The 8,295-nt window shown below is 37.8% G+C and overlaps 1 pseudogene; it reads left to right on the top strand.

Annotated features, from left to right (window-relative positions):
- The first annotated feature begins 5,223 nt into the window (after nt 1-5,223).
- Nucleotides 5,224-5,598, top strand: LOC149235067 (small ribosomal subunit protein eS25 pseudogene; annotated as a pseudogene).
- The last annotated feature ends 2,697 nt before the right edge of the window (nt 5,599-8,295 follow it).

Genomic DNA, 8,295 nt, shown 5'->3' with positions numbered 1-8,295 from the left:
TACCTGCATTTTGATCGAGGGCCTATGTTTCAGTTTGAACTCTGTAGGTAGGAGTCTAACCCATCATTAGTTCATAACTTCTACATGTGCACTCATTATGGCCTACTGACCTGCAGAAATTACAGAACAACTATTGGGAATTCTGCATCTACTTCTGCAATAGATAGCAGTTATCTGTAGCATGCTCCCCTCCTATCTGAAAAATCGTTCACCATAACACAAGCATTGCGCTCGGTCCTGCTTGTACCTCTGGTCTCAATGGCATTGGTCCTCCTCTTGCTAGGTAGTTCCCGAAGACTGGACAATGGTCCTTGTCATGTCCCTAGCCTTTGCACCTTATGCAGCATACCTACTCGCGTGCTTCTGGGTGAGCCGTTTTGTCTTGTCTCAAACTTTGCATCTCAAGGCATGATTTTTTCAACTGCACATGGATCTGTTGAACTCCCAGGTTAGGATCTTATATTGGGGTCTTGTATAGTCTCATTGCGATCTCCAAGGAATCGACCTGAGTGGTTAGCTTTTGCTGTGACAACTCGTTCCTTAGATGCAGCATTAGCGATGCTACAAACCATGCACAGTGTTGCCCATCCATCAAGGTCATATTGGCTTCACGAATTGTACACTTCAATCTCTGATCCAGCTCCCAGGGGATCTCGCCTGGAAGCATCGCGATTTCCTTAAATCCAATGATCGATTGTGTCTTTGATTTTGGCCTGCTAAATTCCTTGTTTAGCGTAGCTTGGATATCCGTGATCCTTGCATTTGGACTGTCATGGGAATGCTTAATGTACCAAGTCAATGCACGATCCTGCAGAGTGTTAACCATCGTTGATTTCTTTATATTGTCATCTGTGATTCCCTGCGCTTCCCATACAGCCCTTACCACGAACCAAAACTGGTCCGGATCTTCATTCCCTACTCCTTTAAACACCGACAACTTTATCGCACTTGCCATATTGGACTATGGTGGTGGTAGAGGTGGTATGGTCAAAGATAGGATTGAAGATGGTGAAACTGGTGGTGCTGTAGGTGGGAGTGGTATGCGCGAAATTCGCTTCTTTATAAAACTGATCGCACTTCTTGGTGAAACCTTCGCGAGCTCTTCCTTGCTTTCTCGCGGAGGTGAAATCAAGGGGCTAGTTTCTAGTTCTGCGCTACCTTCGTTTCTGTAGATCCTCCCACTTTGCATAGCCCTAAATATAAATTTATTCGCATAACCCGATTTTCACACAGTAGCATTTTAATCTAAGTGTTCAAAGATTTAAGGTACTTACTTCGCGATCCTTTGAGGAAACGTCGTTCTGCCTCACTATAGTTGACTTAAGTATCTGCCACGAACTCGGTGATAAATCCTCCTATAATTCGTTCGAGCAAGTGATTCACAGTGTGCGCATTCTTATCTTCTGATGCTTCCAATCTGTGTACCAACATTGGAGTCCGCACAATACGTTTGTCAAGCCTACACCTTCCTTGACTATCTGGTAGCTTCGTGATCCACTCGTACAACTCAGAGGGGAAGGATGCAAAGAAAATTTCATGGATTTCCATATATAAGTTGCAACCTAACCACTCTTCCTTTGATAATTGCAGATTCCTATTTTCCTGCACCGTGAACTCGTGAATCTTTCTATCCAACCACTCTTCAATTCCTTTCTTTGTCGGATTCTAGTGATATGACATCAAACATCTCTATGCAGATCTCGGTCCCAAAAATGTAACCATTTATTGGCTTATTAGGGCCTGCCCCAGGTTCAGAGTTAAGCTAGCCAAACAAATCCCGGTACTACTGGCCCTTTCGGCAACAGTCCACGAAGTGCGGACTGAGGTCTCACCTGAAGTAGTATGGGAGGATGCTAGAACTAGGTTTCCGCACCGTGGAGATGTCCGAGAAGTTCAACTAGTTCACAATTTTACCCTGCGCATAGGTCGCTTCACACACTTTCCCATACTTCGCAGCCTAATATACTACCTTCGCGTAGCCCTACCCAAGGGCTGAACGTCACGCTCTGCGTTATTACCCAAGGCCTTACTGGTATTCCAACATTAGTTAATTAGCTTTGTCTATTTGAGTGCTTTAAGTATACTTAACAATAAAAACCATTCATACAGGTGCGTGCAGTAAATAAACAGTATATTTGCAAATTATATCAATCATTCATTAACCCAAGAACAAATACATAGAATTATAACAAAACTTCTCTTTATTAATTCCTTCCTCGACTATAGACTCGACTTTGCCCTGTGCACTTAGCTATAAAGGTCCGCGCACTCAACTGTGCACTATTAGGCCTCTGCACACTCAGCTGCAGAGCCTTCTCTTATTCTATGACCCAAAGACACACTTCAATTTGTGACTTAATCACTTATACTTTTTCCTACTACCTTCTTTTTCTTCCTTTACACTTAGATGCTCACTCTATTTATACAATCCCATGGTCCGCAAACCATGGGTAGGTATGTCCAATCGACATTACATTACAACACTAGGGCGGACAACCATGTGACCCTATCATACTTTTGCACCCTGCGCCCACAATTCGCGGAGCTTTACAACAAGATTTGGTCAAAACTTGGGCTTTGAGCCCTAAAACATGCCTTGGGAGAATTCCATGCCCAACAATATCCCTGCGATACTCCGACTTATAAGTTGTAGCGCACTTCATGGTTTTCTCATAATATTACCCTCTTTGTCACTATTAGAAGATCTTAATAGCGGACTGTATTCAAAACCTGATTCTTCGTTCCTTATGAATTCTCCCCCACTTCGTGTAGTCCCAAACATCAATTTAAATGAATAACCCTCTTTTCGCACAGTAACATCTTAATCCAAGTCTTCAGAGATTTCAGGTACTTACCTCTAGGTTCTTTCAATAACTAAACTGTAGCTGGTAGACGAATCGATCGTGAACTCAATGATGAATCCTCCTAGAATATGATCAATCCAGTGGTCGACGACCCACGTGATGTTATTTTCTGAAGCCTTCAAGTGCTTAACCAGTTCTAGGGTCCACATAATAGGGTCGTCAAGCTTCCACACACCGTGACTATCCGCCAATCTAGACAGCCACTTGTGTAATTCATAAGGGAAAGAGAAAAATAATATTTTGAGTTCATCTGCGAATAGGTATCTATTCAACCACTCTTCTTTTGTTAAGCGTGGATTTCTGTTCTCCTGAGTTGCAAACATGTGCAACTTCCGATTGATCCACTTCTTGATTTCCTTCTTAGTTGGGAACCACTTATTCGACATCACAAATTCCTTAGATAGATCATGGTCCCAGGAATGGAACCATTTGTTGGCTTGATGAGGCCTAACCCGGGTTCAAAGTTAGTTGCGCTAACCAACAAACCCTAAACTGCTAGCCCTTTCGGCAACAACCCCTGTAGCGCAGACTACAATCTCACCCGAAGCAGTATTTGAGGATGACATGATCAGAGTTCTGCATCAAGAGCTGTGTGTGATAGGTTCATGTGGTTCCTAGGGCTTGTTTCTATTTTCACAAACCCTAACCCTTCTGAAACAGATAATTACAGTAATTTACTTAAACAACTTCCACAGCTTCACGAAAGACTTTAATCATTCATAAAATATATAAATAATACCGATCTACTACTTTCGCACACAAGATAAGCATTAATTCATATAAAGTGCAATAGAAAGCGAAAATACAGAAAACTGCAGAAGTAAGAATAAATACACCAGTGCACAAGAATTGGATAAAAACAGTCTTTATTAAATGTAATCGTTCAAATAAAGACTCTTTTCCCTACGTACTCAACTGCAGGGCCCACGCACGTAGTGTGCCGACTTACCAATGTCTCCGGGCACTTAGTTGCAGTGACCTTCCCCTTCGCCTATGTATAGGAAACAAACCTTTCTTGTTTTAGCTTACTTGTCTTTACAAAGATTCCTATTTATTTCATTCTTCTTTAGACTTACTATGACTCTTCTATTTATAACTTTTCTTTTACAATACCATGGTCTGCGGACCATGGGTAGGTCTCAAAACCTCCCTACCACCTACACACCTAAGGGACTAACACCCCCTTTGACTATGACTATCTTCACTCTAGGCTTCCATATTTCACGGAGACTTTACATCTTTACAAAAAGAAATTGCAAAATTTACCCCATGGACCCCTTCCCAACATTTAATATATGTGTTCTTCATCATTCTAGCAAATATACCTACATGTACACATTGTTAAATGGTTGGATAGCCACAAAAATATATAATAGTCTCATTATCATAATTAATTTGTTCATAAGATTCTGCCATAGTTAGTGAATGGGGAAAAATGACGAAGCCGCTTGAAAGAAAAAATATACTTTGGTGTCTCTTGATGATGAAGCCACTGAATAGCAACAAATACTACAGTATAGCTATGATGATTATATAGGTCATCCTGATATTATAGGCGAGGGTGGTGGTGATTCGCCCTCACACTTTATATTTTCCTCTTGGAGCAATTTTTTTTAGTTGTGGTTATGTTAAAGAAGTCATGCATGATTCCCAAATCATCAGACAAAAGTGTGAGACCAAATCAGTCTCAGATGAATAATAGTGTGCTAATCAAGTGCGTGATTTCATTTGTGGTAAAAATACAACTAAAATAATGGAATGAGTAAAATACTTGGAGACTTTTGTTACAAATGATGAAGCCGTCAAAACTGAATATTGTCAAATTCCCTGAATAAGGAGAATGATTGATGTACATTACATGAAATAGGGGATTTATGGTGGAAATGTAAAATCCGATATCAAAAATAAGAACTCAAGGAGAATGGAATGAGTGAAAATACTTGACCAACGTTGGAGACTTTTGTTACAAATGATGGAGTTGTTAAAACTAAAGATTCTGAAAATTCTTGAATAAGTAGAATGATTGACGTGTAACCTTTTGTCATTGATTTCACTAGGTGTGAAAGAGTACTCATATCACTGATATGATAAAGATTATGTAGAATACTTATCATTATAACATTTCTCTTATTTAATTTTATAGTTGTTATTGGTAATAAGGTTACTTTGAGTGAAATTGGTTTTATTAGTATAATATTGACAACTACTGATATGAGTGAGTGTCGTAACATTCATAGTATTGACTAGGTTCCAACGGCTCATGCTTTATGATAGAATTGTGGAATAACAAGACTGCTAAAGCCATTATCGTAATTAGAGGAGGAAAAATAGCAGCCATTTCATTGCCCTGTAATCGAAAATGGCAATGAAGAAGGACAAGGCTCCTCTCCCATCCTCCAAGACTTCCAAGTCTAGCAGTGGGAAATAGAAGTAGAAGAAATGGAGCAAAGCAAAGCAAAAGTAGAAGGTGAATAACATGGTGTTGTTTGATCAAGCCACTTACAAGCTCGTCACCCCTTCCATTTTTTCAGATAGGCTAAGGATTAATGGTTCACTTTCCATAAAGGATATCAAAGATCTTATGGAACAAGGTTCAATTAGGATGATTTATGCTCACTCAAGTCAGCAGATTTACACCAAAGCAATTAAACATGAAGTTCATTTTCTTTTTAATGTTTGTATGGAAGTTGGCATTCCTAATTTTTCAAGCGGACATATAAGTCATAGTTTGTAGTTCAAATGTGTCATCTCTTAGGTTAGTGAGAGAAAAGTGTATACAATATTTGCGAAATACCTTAAATTTCGATGAGTTATTATCATGTTTTTTTCATCATATTTGTTCTTTATGCAATTATTTTAAATATTTCATTAAGATTCAATTGCTTAATTTCATCTGTGGGATGCATGTTTTCCTTGTCAAAGCCTTTAACGTAGTTAGATTAACTTATGTTTTCCTTGTCAAAGCCTTTAATGTAGTTAAAGGCTAGTGTAAGCAAACCAACATTATTGGTATTCTCGAAACTCTCTTTGGATCACTAGCAAGTAAGACGAAGGTGAAGGCCTCCACTAAATGTAATTATGGAGGAATTTAAATCATTTGAGAGTCCCTTTGTATTCTGAGTCCAAGCTCCAACCTAACACAACTTTTGTGCAAGATAAGGAGCAGATGGTGGAAGGCTCAACCCTATTAGTAGAGGAGTGAAATCGAGTTGAAAGAAAGTGTCATGTTTCTCTTTCAATTCCAAAGCACCGTCGATGTCCAGTAAGGGAAGCAATTAACCATTAGTATGTTCATAGAGAAGGAAAATCCCGGAATACAATTCCCTTCTGATTTTTCGCCCATCAAAGTAAGAGGGGATCGGGGTGCGCAATAATAGAAAGTACTCATAATATTGTTTTCAGTATATATAAACCTATTCTCATTCTACCACAACATATTGTGTGTTTAGGACCCAAAACCATTTATATCCCATTTCAATTTCGAATAAAAGATTCAAATTTATTTTCCGTTGATGTCTAGCATTTCTTAGCAAAAAAATAAAATAGCAGGATGGGACCCCATTTTTTTTTTTCAAAAGGAAAATAACATCCTTCCAATAATTAAAACAAAAGATATTACAATTTTTGCGGTAATAATTGAGTTAGCCAGAGAGCAGATTTCAGAAATAACTGAATTTGAAATTCCATGGATCATAACTGTAGATCTATTCAGAAAAACACATAAATTATGAATTCCACCCATAATTTTGAATTGTAATTTTAGTTGTTGATGGTGTATAATTATATAAGTTTTTTAATATTTAAACTAATTATATATTTAAATTTCAATAATATAAAATTATAATTTTGTTATTAAATTTGGTTACAATTTTTCAAAAAACGCACAAATATATATATATATATATATATATATATATATATATATATATAAAATATGACTTTACATTTATTTTAATTTAAAATAATAATTATCTATTCACTATACCATAAAAAAATAAGTTTCAATCAATCATGTGAAATCTAAATTATGCATTTATTTATGGCAATTGATTTTTTCATAAAACATTTTTGCAAGAGCCCAATTACAATTATTGATAGGGTTATTTTGTGATCTAAAAGTCCAAGAGAGCTATTTTTAATTTACTATAAGCAAGAAGGCTTTTTAGTTTCTTTTTAGTTTTGATTTTAAATACAACTTGACTATCCCAAGTATCCCAAAGCATGAATTAGACCTAATAAATTACTTGTGCTAAATATGATGATGTGGAATTACAAAACTTTGACCCAACTTGACCTCACAACTCATGTCTATGAACCCATCCTATTTAATGGAAATGGGACTCGACCTACATAAAATACACACATGTCCTAATGGCCTCTCAATTCATCTAATACTTAAGAACATAGGACCGTCATGCCCTTCCCATACTGATTTACACATGATCTTGACCATGTGATAAGTCTTCACATAATTTTTTTCCACCCTCAACTGCTTCAAAACTGTAACATGCATCCTTTGTTGTTCCTTTCTATTCAATGGTGTTGTTTATTGATGCCTTGATTGATTAAGTTCCAACCAAAATATACATGCTTTACCACATATCTAGAAACCCATTGTGGTCCTTCATGTGTCATTGGCCAACCCTTCACATGTTTCACCCTTTCATTCATGCATCAAGTTGGCCTCTCAATTCACTAGCACTCTTTGTCTATGCATCAATCCTACTTCCCAACTTTCCCATGCACATTTGTTCCTTGCCCTATATGAACTCTTCCTCACCCATTCTTATATGATGGAAACCCCATGGTTGGGTTACATTTCATGGTGCCATGTCATGTGACTTGTGCCACTCATTCTATTTGATCATGTGTGTGTTGAACTCTCACCTATCCAACCAACATCATGCAATGGCATGCCACTCAACTGATCCAACCTACTAATTTGTGTGATGGAATTTGAATTAACTCACCCACAAACTGAATTTTGTGGTGCCATGTCACTCAAATTACCTTACATTCCCATGGCCATCATCCTCTAATTACAAAATGACCCTCATGCAAGTTATATATGCACTGCCTTATCAACATGGTCTATCTCTACTATAATCTCAAGTTATGGGTGAAGTACATTGACAAAGCACCTGCCATGAATTCCATTTAATTGGTTGGATGCAATTGAGACCATGAGTCCATGGAAAGTGGATACTGAGGGACTTGTCATGGAGGAAGAAACTATGTAGTTGAAGCATGATGTTGATGGATTGGAAGAGGAGGGTGAATTGAAGGAGTATGTTCCACTTCTAATAGAGACACATTTGGAGAGTACTGAGAGTACATCACAACCACCACCTCCATAGAGATAGGTACCTAGTTTAAGTTTTATAACACATCCCACCTCATATTTCACCCTAGCCCCAACACCTTCAACCTC

The sequence above is a fragment of the Pinus tabuliformis genome, chromosome 8 (genome assembly GCF_031772625.1).
Source record: "Pinus tabuliformis cultivar Carrire ecotype Pingquan chromosome 8, CPIR1, whole genome shotgun sequence".
In the NCBI taxonomy this organism is placed as follows: domain Eukaryota; kingdom Viridiplantae; phylum Streptophyta; class Pinopsida; order Pinales; family Pinaceae; genus Pinus; species Pinus tabuliformis.
Note: the sequence above shows the minus strand (reverse complement) of the source record. Positions and strands in the feature narration are given on the sequence as shown.